The sequence below is a fragment of the Rhododendron vialii genome, chromosome 7a, assembly GCF_030253575.1.
Source record: "Rhododendron vialii isolate Sample 1 chromosome 7a, ASM3025357v1".
Lineage (NCBI taxonomy): Eukaryota > Viridiplantae > Streptophyta > Magnoliopsida > Ericales > Ericaceae > Rhododendron > Rhododendron vialii.
Window position 1 is genome coordinate 7,201,854 of NC_080563.1, and position 18,953 is coordinate 7,220,806.

At 37.7% G+C, this 18,953-nt stretch overlaps 2 pseudogenes; both read left to right on the plus strand.

Annotated features, from left to right (window-relative positions):
• The window catches only part of LOC131332594 (protein transport protein SEC31 homolog B-like), a 105,567-nt pseudogene that overhangs the window by 67,178 nt on the left and 19,436 nt on the right, over positions 1-18,953 (plus strand).
• The window catches only part of LOC131334686 (putative disease resistance RPP13-like protein 1), a 29,932-nt pseudogene continuing 13,350 nt past the window's right edge, over positions 2,372-18,953 (plus strand).

The following is an 18,953-nucleotide window of genomic DNA, read 5'->3' on the forward strand; positions in this document are numbered from 1 at the left end:
ACCATTTTAATAGTTAATTTGACCCAGTAATTGCCAGGATTTTCAGGGGTTTTTTTTCAATTCAAAAAAAAAAAAAACAGTTGTCCTTTTTTCCAAGATTTGTACTGTGAACAGAACCTCAATTAACCATTTGAGGCTAGCTCAGTTGATCAGGACTCTTGTATCTCACTAGGAGGTCAGGAGTTTAAGTTTTCTCATCTGCGTGTGAGTGTTCTTCCCTTAGCGGGCTTTTTTTTTTCTTTGTTTCTAGTTTCTACCCTATAATGAGCCAGTCTCTCACAATTGATGTACTGTCCCGGGTTTGTACTATGTACTTCATATCTGATGTAAAATGATCTATTCTATTGATTGACAACAACAAAAAAAAAAGAAACAGAATCTCAATTAACTTTGGTAACAAAAGTTTAAGCCACCACAAAATGCATAATTATTAAAACAAAAAATGTGTAACTATATTGGGATTTACCGAAACCCCTATCCGTAGTTTCAAAAAAAAATTGTGTTACTAACATTACAAAAATGTGTAAGTAATGACCTAAAAATATGCATAATATACAAAAAAAAAAAAAAATTGAGTTTCATGCACCAAAAAATATGCATATGTCCTAATCAAAAACTATGAAGGTACACTCTGTGTAACTAACCATAAAATTGATTAACATATACCCAAATAATAATAAAAATAATAATAATGCATAATATTAGCGGGTGTGGTATTTTATATTTGATTCTTGTTTAGAGAACTTAATTGGGTTTCGTATTGGTCTCCCTTATGTGGAGCACATGATGGTGTTAATTTTTGTTTTTGGTCAGTCGGAAGATATGGTATTAATATTATTTGATTCTTGTTTGATTCCCGCATCAACCCCCATGCTAGTTATAGTTCTATATCTAGCTATTATCAGAAAACTTGATTTTTTTTTTCCATATATAATACCATTTCATCAATTGATTTTTTTTCTCTAACATTGACCAATTTTTGGACTTGGTCATTTTGCTCACATCTAGGATTTCCCAAGTTCGCGTCCATTATTGACTAAACCCCCATTGCTTCGAATAAAACCATTTCCCCAACGGTTCGTACTGCCAATAGAAAGTATAGAGTAAATAAAAGGAGAAGCCTTGGTACACTTTAAAAAAAGATGGTCATAAAAATTTTGGTTATAAAAAAAAAGCGCAACTAATATTAAAAAAAAGGGTAACTAACACCACAAAATGTGTAATTATTTTAGAATTTATCGTACGCCCCCATCCTTTACTTCACCGGAAAAAAAATGCGTATCTCACACCACAAATGTGTAATTAATGAACCAAAAAATGTGGGTAACATACACATAAAATGAGTAGGGTAATGATAATGCCAAAACCGTTTTTTGTTGGTACCAAACTCCAGTGCATAAAAGTCTTGTACATTGCAAATAGTACAAGCTTTTTGTACACTAAAATTTTGACATCAACAAAAATGGTTTTGACACCAACAAAAACGGTTTTGGCATTATCATTTCCCAATGAGTATCATGCTCACAAAAATTAATATACATACTATTATCCGAATTACGAGTATCAATTACTTCCGAGATATTCGTAGTTTTCGCAATTTCCGCAATTTCCTCTATTGTTTACTCCATTGTTTTGTTGAACTGTAAGTTCCCCTTTCTTTAGAGCAGTGACCACCGTTATGTGGTACCCCAAAAATTTATTTTCCACCACACATGTCATTCGGTGCATAAAATGAGACCAATGGTAGCTTTCATCCAACACAGAACCCGAAAAAAATATTAAACTATCTTTTTTATCATCTAACATTATGCACGTTCGATGCACAGGACAAAAAAATAATTTGTGCGGGCTCGACAGTTTACAGTGAGAACCATACAAAACGTGTAGTGTAGAGATAAATTGGGCGACCATTCATATAGGATATTAATAGATAGATAGATATGCTAGTTTTTGCCTCATAAAAAATAAAGTACATTTATTTCATAAACTCCGCTCACATACGTGCCAATGCACGCAATTCAATCCATTAATAAAAATTAGAGGTCGTTCTGCTTTCTTTTTAAATCTTCTTTTTTAAAAAAAAAGATAATTTCAAACTCAAATATAATAAAAATAAAAAATATTTTTTCAATTTTTTTTGTACCGTTTAAAAGATCTCAATGAAAACTATCAAATAAGATCCATATTAGTAGAAAAATTATTTACGTAAATACATGATTTTTCCTTTTCAAAAAATACTTTTTTTTAAAAAGTGGAACACCTACATATTTTAATTCAGTAAACTCCGCTCACCCTCAAAAGCTTGCAGAGGCTTCCAATCTTGGTTTCCTGCACTCTCTTTGTTTACCCCACCCTCTTGTGATCTCTCTAGTACCTGCAAACAACAAGAAAACATGGCTACATCGACCTTGGTTGGAGTAGCATTTCTCACTTCCGCTCTTGACGTGCTGTTTGACCGTTTGGCTTCCCGCGAGGTCATCAACTTCATCCGGGGTCAAAAGCATGACGAAAGTCTCCTCGACAAGCTGAAGTTGAAGTTGCTTGGACTTAATAAGGTGCTCAATGATGCAGAGAACAAGCAGTTCACCGATCTAGCTGTGAAAGAATGGCTCGACAAACTTAAAGGTGCCATTTACGACGCAGAAGACTTGGTGGATGAGATTGCTACTGCGGCTTTGCGGTGCAAGGTGGAAGCCGAGTACCAAAGCGGCCCAAACCACGTACCGTCTCTGATCTCGTCCTTCACTAAATTATTTGACGTGGATGAGATAGAGTCCAAGTTGGAGAGGATGATTGATAAATTAGAAGATTTTACGAAATATATAGATGTACTTGGTTTGAGAGACGTTGCTGGACAGAACTGGTCCCAAACCAGGATTCCAACAACTTCTTTGGTGGATGAATCCTGTGTTTATGGACGGGACAACGACAGGGAAGAGATAATGAAATTGTTGCTCTCGGATGGAGAAAGCAGTAATAAGATTGATGTGATTCCGATTGTCGGGATGGGTGGGGTGGGCAAGACCACCCTTGCTCAACTTTTGTTCAACGATGACAGATTGTATGGGCACTTTGTTAAGAAAGCCTGGCCGGGTATGTGTCTCTGACATATTTGATGTTGAAAGGGTCACAAGAACGATTGTCGAGGAAGTCAATGGGCAGGCTTCGGACACAAGGAGCCTAAACTTGCTTCAGGTCAAGTTGAAGGAATCATTGAGTGGGAAAAAGTTTCTTATTGTCTTGGATGATGTTTGGAACGAGAACAAGGACCATTGGGATGTCTTGATGGCTCCTTTCAGATTTGGAGCACACGGGAGTAAGATTATTGTTACGACGCGCAATGAGAGCGTCGCTTCTACTGTGCAAACAGTTCCTATTCACGGTTTGCAGAAATTACTAGAAGAAGATTGTTGGAAATTGTTTTCCAAACATGCATTTGGGAAGGGAGATTGCAATGAACATCCTAACCTTGAAAGGATTGGTAGGAAGATAGTGGGAAAATGTAAAGGTTTGCCTTTAGCTGCAAAAACATTGGGTGGTCTTTTGCGCTCCCAACGAGATGTTAAAGATTGGAACAACATACTGGAAAGCGCCATATGGGAATTATCGGAGGAGAAGAGCACCATCCTTCCAGCCTTAAGATTGAGCTATCATTATCTCCCATCCCATTTGAAAAGATGTTTTGCTTTCTGTTCCGTATTTATTAAGGATTATGAATTCGACATGAAGGAATTAGTCTCAATTTGGATGGCAGAAGGGTTTTTGGTGAAACCCAAGAATAACATGACAGTGGAAGAAGAAGGTTATGAGTGCTTTCGTGAATTACTTTGAAGGTCATTTTTTCAAAGATCTAATACTTATAATTATAATTCTTTGTTTGTCATGCATGATCTTGTTCATGATTTAGCTCAATATGTGATGGGAGATTTCTATTATAGGTTAGAGGATGGAAATGCACACGGTATTTCTGAAAAGTTACGTCATTTCTCGTATGTTCCACGTAAAATATTCAATGACTTTGGGATGCTCAAGGAAATTAAGGAGGCTAAGTATTTAAGAACTTTCCTAAATTTGACCCGTAGAAATTATGGCCCAAGTTTTTTGAGCAAAAAGGTTGTGGATGAGATTTTGCCGAGATTGACACGCTTAAGACTGCTATCGTTGTCGAACACAGAAATTGCAGAATTGCCTCATTCAATTGGGAACCTAATGCATCTACACTTTTTGGACCTCTCCCATACCCAAATCAATCAGTTGCCGGAATCAGTTTGTACCATGTATAATTTGGAAACATTGTTGCTATCCAATTGCAAACTTCTTGCAACCTTACCAGTAGAGCTCATAAAACTACTTTCATTGCGTCATCTCGATTTAAGTGGAACCAACTTAAAAGAGATGCCAAAGCATATGAATAAGTTGAAAGATCTCCAACAATTAACTGTTTTTGTAGTAGGAAACTGCACAGGTATTAATGAGTTGGGAGAGTTTCATCATCTTTGTGGAACAATCTCCATCTCAGGTTTGCAAAATGTAAAGAGCGGCAACGATGCTTTGGAAGCAAAGTTGAAGGAGAAAAAGTACCTTGAAAAGCTAGCGTTGGAATGGGATGGCACTACGAAGGATTCACAGAAGGAAAGAGATGTACTTGAAAAACTAGAGCCTCATACAAAGTTGAAGCACCTTGAGATAAAAAACTATCAAGGCACAAGATTTCCTACTTGGTTAGGAGATCAATCATTTTGCAGTATGGTGTCTTTATGTTTGGAGAATTGCGAGAATTGCTTTTCCTTGCCCCCACTTGGTCAAATGCCCTCTTTGAAAGAGTTTACCATTGCAAGGATGCCGGGATAACAAACGTTGGCTGTGAATTTTATGGAGAGACTAGTTCTTTAAGCAAACCATTTCCATCTCTGGAGACTCTGCGTTTTGAAGAAATGTCGGGGTGGGTGGATTGGTGTATATTAGATTCCGGAGAGTTCTCTCGGCTTCAAAAGCTTGAGGTAATCAAGTGTCCCAAGCTGATCGGACACTTACCGATGAAGGTGCCTAGTCTAGTGAAACTTAAGATAAAGAATTGCCCAGAGCTTGTGGCTTCACTTCCGAGGACTACTTCTATACGCAGCTTAGTGTGGAAGGAATGCCAAGGGGTACAGTTGGAGTGGCAAGGTGTGTCTTCTGTTGAAACACTGAAGGTTTCAGGCTTTGAAAGTTTGAATGAATTTCCAAGCGAGCTGGTAACACTTAGAAATCTGAAGGAACTGAAGGTATCGAAATGTCCAAGGCTATACGTCCCACTATCTGAGGAGATGAGCCTCTGCAGTATGTACCTTGAAAGGCTGACCTTGGATAGCTGTGAGAGCCTCAAATCCCTTCCACTAGGTTTATTCCCAAAGCTTCGATCTCTACATATTCGGGAGTGTTCAAATTTCGAGACCCTATTGATTCCAGACGGGATTCAGCTCCAAAATCTGTCTTCTTTATGGGTCCGGGGTTGCGATAAACTGAAGGCTCTGCCAGAACAAATGCACACCCTCCAACCATCTCTTGAGACTTTGATATTAGGGAATTGTCCAGAAATTGTGTCTTTTCCGGAAGGGGGTCTGCCCTCCAGATTAACTTCTCTTTATATCTATAATTGCAAGAAACTTATTGGTGGCCGAAGAGATTGGGGTTTGCAAACACTACCCTCTCTCACATTCTTCTCACTTTCTAAAGATGAAGATGTGTTGGAGTCCTTCCCCGAGGAGGGGCTACTGCCCCCCACTCTTACATTTCTCCGCTTTGGAGATCTGCCGAATCTCAAATCACTGAACTTCAGGGGCCTTCAACTTCTTGGCTCTCTCGAAACCTTGCTGATTTGGAATTGTCCTCAGCTCCAATCCTTGCCAGAAGAGGGGCTTCCCACTTCCCTCTTGCGTCTGAAATTGGAGGATTGTCCATTGCTGAAGCCTCGTTGCCGCAAGGAGAAAGGAGAAGACGGGCATAAGATTGCTCACATCCCTCTTATACAAATCGATGGTGAAGCAATCATTGACTAAGCCTATCTACGATACGTGGCCAGGAAAAACTAAAGCTTACAACTCAGGTATTTGTTTTGCACTGCATATAGAATACTTCCAAGAAATTAAAATTCAACCTGTAATGCATTATTTCATTGCATTCATCTTCTGATTCTTCTGTTATTAAGTTCTCCAGATAGCGTCTATTAATTTTTCAACCACTTCTCTTTGTTTTTGCGTGTAGAAGTATGGGCACATTCATTTCTTTTCCTCATGACTTTTTTAGTTTTAGTTTCTTTTTTTCAATGTGCAAAAAGTTGATTCAGCCCCATTTGGACCTACGACTGCTACTACTAGTCTACTACAAATAATAAAAATAACAACCCCAAATGTAATTGGCCTTAGTGGTTGGTGCCCATTCAAAGATCGTTCAGAAATTATAGTACCATTTGATACTCGTGTTTATAAGATGAAAAGCCCGTACCAAATACAGAGTGATTAGGCATGAATTGGAATAACTTGAAGACATTCGACCTGTCCTTGTTAATTCTCTTAAATATTGAGCTATTTACCATTGAAGTTGGTGCTCATTTAAGCCTGCATGTTAAATTCTTTTTCAGTGTCATGCAACCCACTTTATTTTTTGCTCGCTAATTTTTTTTTAAAACTTTAGATTGGGCAAAGACAACAGCTTTCCAACGTACTTATTTGGTTTTCAATTTCCAGTGTTTGGAAGTTCGCTGACTAATAACAAATAGCTAGAGAGCATGTACAACTATGGAGGTTTGATCTCTCATCTTTCTTCAGTATGTGCGCTTCGTATTCTTCTCTACCTTGAAAGTTATACTTTTCAAAATCGTGTTGGGAATATTGACAAAGATATTTTTTCAAAAGATGGAAAAAAATGTTTCTTAACTGTATCACTCAGGAAAGAATCACGTTTTCAATTGGTCCTACGGTGGGGCATGCCACTTGGTTTAATGCTAAGCTGCACAAGGGCTGATTTTTCTGTACTAGAAACCTGAAGGTGTGAGTGAGTAATGTATCTCAGACTATTTTGGGCCCTTCCCTTGAGTGGTTTAGCCAAACATGTCAGCATTTTTCTCTGGCATTTTCTGAATTCATAGTTCCCTTAAGTTCACCTTCTAGAGAAAAATGTGACTTTGTTGCACCATTTTGTTCTATAAACTACTTGGTCCTTCTGTAGAGCATCTAAGCTACTACATATTTCTCTAAGTGGTTAACTTTGCTTGGTTGGTATTCTACTCAGCCTAACAAGATCTCAATCAAGTGACTGTTATTTGGGATAAGCTTACAACTTTGGTCCTGGTTGCATTGCACGGCTTCTAAAGCGGGTGGATTTTGGTGGCCAAATTTGTATGACGCGATGGAAGATCATTTACGTCGTGTTTGGATTGTAATTTTGTGGAGGGAAGCAGTCGTATCACTTTGGCATTACATGATTGTGATCAAACCTGTTTCTAGTGTGACATAGAGAAAACTTAGTTAGGTATACAAGTCTGAGGATACAAGTCTTAGTTAGGTATACATGGAGAAAACTTTGTCTCATCACAAATTCAGCGACATTTTCCTTGGATTTCTGTTTTTAGCAAATCTAGTTTCTATTAGCTGGAGTGGAAGTGTAATGAGCCTACTCTTTTTATTTAATTCTTTTGCAGCAATTATTTTGTAGCCCCTATTTGAATGTGAATATTGTACATTTGTTACTTGCTTTGGAGGGACACGATAAGTTCCTATCATAATCCGCTTTACATACGAGAAAGAGGATACCCAAATTAATAGTACTCCTAATTAAAAGAAAGAGGCATGGACATGGCTTTTTTGGGTATGTACTGTGACTCTATGAGGATTAACTTGTGATCGTTGAAGTCAGTACCACATAATACTCAGATGGACAGATTCTCTTACGGAATTTCAGAATATAGGCAATTACAATAATTTCTAAGGAGTGAAGCATAATATGTGCTAGTGTCAACAGATGTTTATGCATTGATATGATCAATGAAGCTTTACTGTTTTAAGGATTCTGAACCCTAAACTGCAATTTTTTTAGATTGATGAACCCTTTGAACAAGACCCATCAAGAAAGGGGGTAAAGGAGAGAGATAAAGAGATGTTTTTTTTTTATTGCTGATTCTGATACTCCTGAACCACTACTCCTTCTAACATATTCTTAGATTTGCGTTATGGGGCTGAAGAGTTTCAAGTTATGAGTAAGGATTTAATCTTGGATTTTGGTACTTGGTTAGATAGATCATAGATCTTATTTTCAGCTTGTGTATGGAGGACATGATGAAAGAACATGGGAGAATACTGGTGAAAACGGGCTTCAAAAGGAAGTTTCGGGTATATATATCCAGCTGAGCCTAGCTGGCTATGTTTGACCAATTGCAATTGTACTTAGATTAGATAGATCACAGTTACGGGCTTGTTTATAGAAGACATGAAGAATGAACATGGGAGGATACTGGTAAAATTGGGCCTCAAAAAGAAGTTTCAGGTTCTTACGTGGATTTGCAGATGAGCGTGGCTGCTTTTGTACTTCTTGCAACAACACAAGGGCTGTAGCAGTTTATGTTATTATTATCTTTCTAATCTTTTTGATTGCAGATTCCTAATTTTACTTCTTCGTCTGTATTTGGCCCTTTCTTATGTTATGGTTTATTGATGATGCCACCCCAAGCTTATTAATTTCACGATAGGGTGTTTGATGGATGTTTGTTGAGAGTTTTCTGCAACATCTGTTCCACTGCCCGCTAATGATTTTGTGTCACTTTTATGGCAGAGAAACAAGGACACTGCTGTACAGCAGCCGCGTACAGATCACTTTTGTGCCCATCTCGGGTCCCGCAAAGATGATCGGAGCCACTCATTTTGTTCAAAATACTTCGTTTAGGGTCCCTGTAAAAAATCACCTCAATCCAATATCGGGAAGGGTGTTTACGAATCATCCAACTTTGCTTCAAAATTTAGGCTAAATTTTGAAGCAAAGTTGGATGATTCGTAAACACCCTTCCCGATATTGGATTGAGGTGATTTTTTACAGGGACCCTAAACGAAGTATTTTGAACAAAATGAGTGGCTCCGATCATCTTTGCGGGACCCGAAATGGGCACAAAAGTGATCTGTACGCGGCTGCTGTACAGCAGCCGCTGTACCAGTAGCATTTCTGGAGAAACAAGTACCCTAGTGTCTGGCTTTAGATAACTTTCGGTCACAAGCAGGACACGTAAACGATGCTGATCCATATAGTTTTGGCACAGTTGAGGCCTCTCAACATTATTACCAGGTGCTTAATCTTTTATCATTTTGACGCAGAAATTCTGCAGTTATATACTCCCTTCGTCCCATTTTCTTTGAACTTTTTTGACATTTGTGTCATTCTTAAAACTCTTTTATCTTTTGGTATGAATCTCCAAAAATATGTAATATGGATCTTATTTAATAGTTCTCAATTAGATCTATAATACAAAAATTTTAAAATTATAAAAAGTATTATAAATTAGGAGATATAAAAGTTTTAAAAACGGTGCAAATATCGAAAAAAACCAAAGAAAATGAGATGGAGTGAGTACTAGTTGTCTTCTAGGAACTGTCTTAACTTTAGAAGTACTACTTTGCTTGTCGTAAAATCTTCATTTTTTTAGTAGTACCCTTCAAATTAATGTACTATGTAATGGGGTTTTTTTTCCTATTGTTTTGTGTTTTTTGATTTTTTTTAGTTAGTCTTGGGGCTTCGCAGGTTTAAATCCTTCATTTTGCAATGATGTGCTTGCAAACATGTAGATGCCCATACTTAAAAGCACGTCCAAACGAAATACAGTCCTAACTTAAATAAGTTATCTGCTCTATCCGTCCATATAACCTACTCACTCTCTATCTCACTTTAAAAAGCTCATGCCAAGCTAGAGAGAGGAAATAAAAAAAAGGCAATAATTTACAGGTTAATTATCAACCCTTTTGAAATAATATCAACTTAAAATGAAAAAAATCAAAAGGTAATAAATTGGAAAGAAAAAGTGTGTATATTACTACAACAACACGTCAAAGTATAACTTAAGGAAACATTTGGCTATGATCTTAGCTTGAAGGCGATCAACGACTGTAAAGATGCTCATGTTTATATGGGTAGACAAAAACCGCTATGTTTTATAATATAGACTAGGAAGTATGCTCTCAATTGGACGGATATGATCTATTGAAAATTCGATCCGATGGTTATAGAGGGCGTTAGGTTTGTATGGCTAGACAAAAACTGCTCTGTTTTATAATATAGATATTTTTTCGGAACCAGAAGCCCTGGAAGGTTCATGTGCAGATCCAGCTAAAGAAGTGGGAATTTGAGGATAATTCAAGGAAAATAGGTGCTTCGTTTTCCAAGCTTAACCACAGGGTATCAGTAAATGTATTGGACTGTTTAGTTTCGTTCATTTGTGAGCTCTTTCCAAACCACTTAGACTATCGGAATCTTTCTTTTTTTAAGGTCATTGAGATTATCAAGTGCACCATATTTCATGTTGCTCGAATAGCAACCAACAGGATCGTTACAGATTTGTCTTAGATGTAAAATTGGTTCGATCAATTGGAACACATTTTTAAGATAAATATGTTTCGAAACCAAATTAATCATTATTCGGACCCTCAGAACGTGATTTAATTTTTATTTTTTTTCCTTCCTTTTGATTGTTTCTTTCACCTTGTTTTGTAATGATTAAAGACTGATTTTTGGGGAAAGAAGGGGAAGGAAACCTTCCAAGGTTTTGATGTGTTATTTTGTAGGTCTCTACTTAGGGATTGAAATATTTTTATAGAGATAAACTTACTTACGGCTCAGCGGTAAATAATCCTTTTGCAGCATGCCAAAATAACACCACAAACGTCTGTGTTTTGAGCATGGAAAAGTCGAAAAGGCACAGTTCCGCAGCTCTTATATATATTAAAAATTAAGTGCTTCAATTTTCAATTCGATTGAATCGATGAGAAGATCTTATTTTTTTATCATTTTATTATAAAACGTCATAATTAATTTTTGACTTAAGGGAGTTTTGGAAAATACGGTATTTTTAATCTCTTTAAGAGATCTACCAAATAGTCTATCATGGAGGGTTAATCAGGACTTCTATTTTTAAGATGACATCCACGGTCCATCTATACTCTGGGTTGCACTTTCTCCTGTTGAACCTTCTCGGATGGTGGTTAGGTTGATGGAGTCCTTGAGTATAGCGTCTAGCAATCCTGAAAGGCCGGAGGGGGGTGTAGCTCTGGAAAGAAGCTCTGACGAGCAAATTAGTATCTAGGAGAGGAAAGCTATAGAGTAAGAGAGGGATTTAGGCGTGAGAGAGGAACACCTTATTCTGAAGGTGGAGCTCTCCTTTTATAGGCAAAAGTAACTTGGAGCCCAACCTACGCGTGTACACTATTCGCTCGATGGTTGGCGCTAGCGCGACATACCTAGTCGGGTTTTTGGGGAGTTCTGCCCCTCATTCACTTGCTAAGGTGGGTGGTGTCACTCAACCTTCCAACCACCTGTTAGTTCATAACTGTCATGCCACTTGCATCTTTGTCCATTCTTTACCTGACTTCCTTTCTAAGTCAGGGGACCAATCATGCTCAGTGGAAGACCGCATACCCGAGCGATAACGCCCCGCTACCCATCTAAGATGAGCTATAAAGTGACTATTTGCTCGGCGAAGCAAATACGGCCCTCTCTCTCTTCCATTTACAAAACAACCTTATTCCCCCATTTTATCCCTCATTCAAACCAAGTACTATTTAATCTTCCCGTTGCATCAATGTGGACTCACCCTTCTTACATAATACCCCATACTATTTTATCCCCCATTCATAACTAATACTCCCAATCCTTATCCCGCATCCAAACGGGCCCTTAGAGTGACAGAAGGTATCATAGCTTTGTGATTTGTGTTATACTTCTTACGGAGGATCTTTAATCTATATTACAGTAAGAAAACAACTAGTTGAGGTCCGTTTAATTTGTGAAAACTGATAATGGTGATAAAGCTGGAGAAATTGAAAATACTGCCTTGGTCCTGTTTCCCTATGCGGATATACTAATATGAACAAAGGCATGAGCCTATACCAGAAAGAAAACAAAATTGAAAAAACTAAAGCCTATTCAATAGAAATATCCTAGTGAGAAATGTGCCAATTCAGGCAAAGCTGAGAGGCTAAAGAAGTACGCTTGATATTTCTGCTCTGGGATGCTTTGACCCTTACTTCAAATCTGCCCTGCCCAATAACAGCTGAAGGAGGCCTTTGAATGCCTCCAAAAACTCTAGTAATCCTCTCTTAGTCTATTGCATGCCAAACAAAATAAACTGCTGCAGCAAAAGCAAGCCTCCTTAGAAGATTAGGAAAACTCTTCCCTTTAAAATTTGAGCAGAACCAGGCAATCTTCTGAGATCAAAGGGCTGGACCCAGAGGAATGCAGCAGAGATCAGCAATGGCAGCACACACCTGACTGGAGAAGGAGCAATCAAAGAGGAGGTGTTCCACAGTTTCGGGAAATTGATCACATAGAGAACAAGTAGAACTAGCAATGACCCCCATTTGTGAAGTTTATCCTTGGTTCTTAAGCTTCCTCTAACAGCCATCCATAGAATAAAACTATGGCTGGGAATATTTTTTGAGAACCAAACAACCTTGTGCCAGGATACAACAGGATAGTGAGTCCTAAACGCATTTCAAGCATGAGAGGCTTTATACTTGGATGAAGGAGAACCAGTCCAAATAACTGAGTCAGGAACATTGGGATGAGGAAGAAAAGATGGACTAGAGAGAGAAAAAATGTTCCTAACGCACAACCCTAATAAAAAAGAAGACAGAAATGAGTTGGAAAAGAACTACTTTTCCATTATGACCTGATCCCGAAGCATGAAACATGAGGAGTTGCTTGCTGCCATGGATAATTTACATAAATCAATTAGCTACTGTTGACGAACTTATCTTTGGTGGCCATTTGAGAGAGAGAACTTCGTTGACAGCCCGATATCATTAGGTAATCATTCTATGTAGCATATATGAACAGTTATAAATCTTGTACCCTTTACCAGTCATGGTAATTCATACAGTGGCGTAGAAAGTCAAGATAAATCAAGTACAATCGGATTCTTTTCTTTCCTTTCCTTTTTGAACAAATTAATGTGTTTGTGGTCGAGTTACTTAAGAAATCTGTAGTAGTATATATAAATCAGTGACATACTTCTGGTTATCAACTATGGCATGCAAGATATATTTGCGTCGCTTACTTGTTTGTGAGATACTTTACTTAAGGTGTGCTACTGCTTGCACATTTGTTGGTTATTTTTCGAAGTATTAACTAAAAATGCAAAATGAGATAGACGATGCGACGTAAAAATTAAAAAAAATTTCACTTACACCCCATGTACTTTGATCAAATTTTATGGACACCCCCTCAACTATATTTGTAACCCAGTTATATACCCCATGTACTATTAACCAATGCAAGACTGTTAGTATTTTCTTTTTGTTAACGGAAAGAAGGTTTTGTGCAGCTGACAACATTTTTATCTCCACATATGCTTTTAGTATTCCTATATTGACCTTAGAAGCCATTTATGGCTTATATAAAGCTTCATTGGCCAAAAAACAAAGCTTTTTGACTTTGTTTATCTTATTTCTCTCTAACACTCTTTCTCTTCAATTCTAATTGTGACGTCTGGCCTTTTATACTTATATGCTTTATTTATTATTGTGGGTGTTTTTGCTAATTTAATTGAACTTGATAATTTCAATATTAACAGTTAGGTCTAGGTTTATGTGTCATAGGAAGGATCAAAAAATTGTCGGAAAAGGACACCCAAAGAGGGCCTTTCATTTAATATTTGTTGTTGGCCTTGGGTTCGATGGAGGTTTGACCAATTTAGGTTTGACAAATCCATTGGGACCAAAATAGTATGGGGTAAACCTTAATTCAATTTAATTTTAAGTATTTAGGAAATGAAATGAACTAATTTTGATTGGGTGGCCTTAAAATGGGAGAAGAGAGTTAGGAAGCGAGGAATGAGAGAAACAAAGTCAAAAAAGCTCTATTGGTTTTGCTAAGGAAACTTGAAATAACGCAGAAATGGCTTCTAAGGCCATAGAGAAATTTTATTAGCGTATTTGGAGGGGATAATGTCGCTAGCTGCGCAACACCACTTTTTCTGTCAATGCTAGCGGAATTACTAAAAGTGGCAAGAGGGATAAAAATGTTTAAAAATATAGATGAGTGGGTGCCTCTGAAATTCACTCAAAGTACAGGGGTGTATGTGGAAATTCCCCTAAAATATATTGTGGAAAATAAAAACAATGTAACTAAAAGTTAAATAATATCAAATGGCTTTAAAAAAAATGGCGAAAGTACATAAATATTCCTTCAACTATCACTTTTTTTTACGGAGACCCCCTCACATTTAAAATCGCCCATACAGACCCCCTCAACTACTGAAAACCAAAAAAATGCTAACTTCGTTAACGGAATGGAGGAAATGACTAAGATACCCTTTTTTTTTATAAGGCAGAAGTACATAAACATCCCCTCAACTATCACTTTGTTCCACGGAGACTCCATAACATTTATATTATACCCTTATTCTATCAATCATTGTTCTAATCGGGTTATTTTTTTTTCGTTTTATACAATTTCTTTTTTCTTTACATCAATCATTTTAAAGAGAACCTTCTGTATATAACCCGAAAATTGCATCTTCACTTATTTCATCCATAAAAGATCAGATTCCACCAAAAATAGCGTGAAAACAGTGGTGGGACGCCGGCAAGTGTTGTGGTGGTTCTTTTGCTGAGAAGAAATGATAAGGGAAGAAGAGGAGGGAAAGGAGAGAGGTGTGGGAGAAGAGAAGTGAGGAGAATGGTGGTGGTGGCCATGGCGGCGGCTGCGTTGCTTTTCCCATCTCATTTTTTTGTAACTTGTTTGGGTTCTTTAGAGAGAGAGAGAGAGAGAGAGAGAGAGAGAAGGGGGGAGAGTATTGAAGGAGAGAGAAAAGAAGGTCGCCGAAGTGGGATGAAACCAGTGATTAGTCGGTGAGAGTATAGAGAGAGAATAGCTTAGACGGAGAGGGAGAGATTACCTGTGATTGGGTAGGGGGATGAGAGATTACCTGTGCTGGTTTTGGATTTTGATTGGAAGCTATTTGTAGAGGGGAGAAAGAGAAGGGTTATAGGGGGTGTACGTATGTAATGCAACAAGGGTATTTTTGTCCAATTTATGGATAAGGTGGTTCATCACAAACAGTTTTAAGACGGAATGGCGTTACTTGGGTAACGGAGATTAGTTGAGGGGGTCTATATAGGCGATTTTAAATGTGAGGGGACCTCCGTGGGAAAAAAATAATAGTTGAGGGGGTGTTTATGTAATTTCACATAGAAAAATTAATTTGGTCCAAACCCATTCTAGGTGTCCCTTGCATATCAATGACTAGCGAATGCCCGTGCCTGAAGGCACGGCTCGAACATTCAGCACACGTAAATTAAAATTGAACAACAAATTTAACCAACTAAGACGCATAGAACAAACTCAAACGCATAAATCTTGATCTAATCAAAAAATACCATCCAAAACACCGATGAAAATAAAAAATGTTATACATTAATAAAAATGCGTGCCTCAAGGAGACATCTAAAAAGAGAACATGAAACATGACAAGAATAAAAATCTTCAAGCGCTTCAAGGCTTCTCGATCACAATCTTAAAAAATAATGATATGTCAACAGAAGCCCAATTAGTATGCCAAGTCATTTGTTTAAAGAATGAGATATATGATAACAGAGGAAATTTAAATTATAATACTCTACAACTCGTTGTACCTGATATGATAAAGCAAACTACAGCAGAACTTTAGGGTAAACAATATTGGTAGTGGAATTTGTATCTTCTTCGGGGAGAAGGACGGTTATACGGTCAAAAGACGTGCACCTTGATAATGCCACATATAGTTGCCCATGACTAAATACAGGTGTACGCAAATTGACTCCAAAGAATTTGACATATTGTCGTTGTGATTTGTTTTTAGTCATAGCATATGCCAAGCGAACTGGAAATTGACGCCTTGTCAAGCCAATTGAGAAATAACAGTTATTAAAAAGCATGGTTAGAAGATGTAGATAGTCGGCTATTTTTTTTTTCCTGTGATTCATAAGAGTCTTACACTTGTATCTCCTGGCAAGTGTTGTTCTGATCTCCGAGCAATGCTTTGCTTTAAAATTCGTTCTCGGTCTCATCGTGCACGTTGTACAAGTGATGCTTTTGATAGCTCTTTACCATTTTGTGCCTAAAGTATGTGTAGAAGCAAATCTTATGAATTATTATTGTAATCCCAATACTCCAAACAGAATTAAAACACTATCAAACTGTAGTTTAGTTAGTTGACTCCCGATGTTTTTTTCAAAAGAAAGATAGAAGATATGCCTAAAGGTGATACCTGTGAATTTTCCTCTCCATTGCCCACATGTGTTGCCTTCCCTTTCCGAGTCATTGCCTTTAAGTTCCTCTAATCCCAAGATTGAAAGATGCCTAACACGAGGGAATTAAAGAACCCAAAAGATTGGGATAAGCTAATTTGATATAAATAGTAAAAGGGTTACGGATAATGAAAAATGATACCCAAAAATCTCATTCCAACATTTCAATATTAATTTCAATTGGACGGAAGACTTATTAAACTTAAAGGCACAACGGGGGTGGTATTATTCCCTCAAAATCAGTCAAGAACTAATACTACACTTGCAAGAATAGAACGCAAATAGCTAAGCACCCAGTTTCATTAAACTTACTAACAAAAGACAACCCAGTAATTGATTGAGCTGGCGACAATTCAGCAGCCATGGTAAAACGTTTCAACTTCACATAGCCAATTAGCGTCCTAACTGTCCCTAAACCTCAAGTTAAGCAATTCCACAAATTCTAAAATGCTTCTAGTCCTCTTTTTCAAACAAGTTAAAGTAACAACTAAGAATATAGTTGCAAGCTTCTAGGTGAAATAGCAAGGTGCGGGCAACGGCCGTGCTGGTGTCTCTCAATGTTTCAACGTTCTCGATCTCCACCCTCCTGGATCTATGACCTTTTCTAGGAACAGTTAATTTCTAGAGCCAATTCTTGGGCTAGTTGAGTTGTTTGTTCTATCCTAAGAGTTGGATGTTTCCTCCTTTGTTTGAGGATTCATTCAACTTATGGATGTTTCCTTCTTCCTTTTCTCTTTTTTGGCTTGCTATATGTTTTAAGATGCTCTTTTGTATGTAGAGTACGGCCACCTCAATATATCCTTTGTCGAGTTCAATAAAATTATGTTGTCTATTAAAAAAAAAAGAAAAGACACACACCCACATAGCATGATCCCAACACAAACCGATTTTTAATTAGTGGGGACCACATCGAGTAATCTAGAATTCAACAGCTCCATCGAAAGAAGTCATCCACACTTGAAGCAAAATAAATTACAAATGTCCAAACATAATGTGATTGCATGTCCAACAAATCATATGCAATAGCAATTACAAAACCAGACTCAGTACCAGCGAGCGACCCATCTCCGTCCTCTAACCTAAGGCATGGCATAAGCCTACATGCATGTTGCTAGTGCATGTCCGTGAATGAAGGCACGACTTCAACGATCACTGCATGCGAATAAATACTGAACTCGCGTGCAATATATCAACACTTGACCAACAAATCCATCTATGTGGAAAAAAAAAACCCAAACATATTCATTAACCTGTTTAACTTGAATCAACAAATAAAGGAACAAACAATTTTCCTATCCCTAACTTTTGCATGCACAAACTCAAATAAAACAAAAAGCACCATCCAAAACACCAATGAAAATTAAAAAATGATACATAATAACGAAAATGCGTGTCTCTAAGTAGATATATAAAAAGAACACGGGAAAACATGTTATATTCACAAAAAGAGCCAAAATATAAAAAGAGAATACTAAGAGTCTCCCGAGGAAATTCTATCAACAAACACAACTAATGTTGAATGTGTCCAAACATCATCATCATAACTGTCCGAAAAGTCTTTGTATCAACTTCAATTCTACATACCAATTCCAAGCATGCACAATTTCACCCTCCCGCTTTGCCCCTCACGCGACCAATCCAACCTGTCTCCTAAGAAGTCTCAAGTGCAACAGACACACAGCAACAAATAAGAATTGGAACAATTGACGTGCCACGACAAACACACTTATAATAGCAAATAAGAGGTACCAAAGTATAAAAGGTGGATACATATTCGTTGTACAAACGGTGGTAATGAAAAAAATCTTCCAAACCCAAAATACATGCATGATGCAACACATAGCATCCATATCAACCTCACCATTAGTGTCTCGGTAATGTCTGCAATGGTCCTTATGGTTCAGAATCAGAAGTTGTGTTTACACCCATTTTTGGCCAAAAATCAGAAAATGAATTTATGGGTTAAAAGTTGGCCTTGAAAGTCAATCTCTGGCCTTGAAAAGCCTTATAACCAGTTGCCCACGAAATAGGGTCGGTTTGGAAGCCATTGACTGAATTGAGTTTTGCAAAGGCTTGGGTCAAATTAATGTCGAAAATTTCGTTATCACAAACCCAAGCCTAAGATTGGCCAAAAACTTGGGCTAACCCACTAGATCTGAATGTTTTATCCAAACCTAGGCCAGTTCTTAGAGATAATAAGGCCTCCTAAGTAGGCCTAAATCAGTTAAAGCCCAAGTTTTCTTTTCAAACTTGGGCTCGCATGGCTTACAAAGAAAAGAGGCCTATGACTTACCTCAAGTTCAGGCCCAATTGATAAATGGGCCTACTTCCTTAAAAACGTCACATATGGGCCTCGTTTGGCAAGAAAAGGCCTCAAGCTGCTCACAAGTAGCTCAAAGGCCTAGAATGTTCTTGCTGGGTAGGTCTGGACAA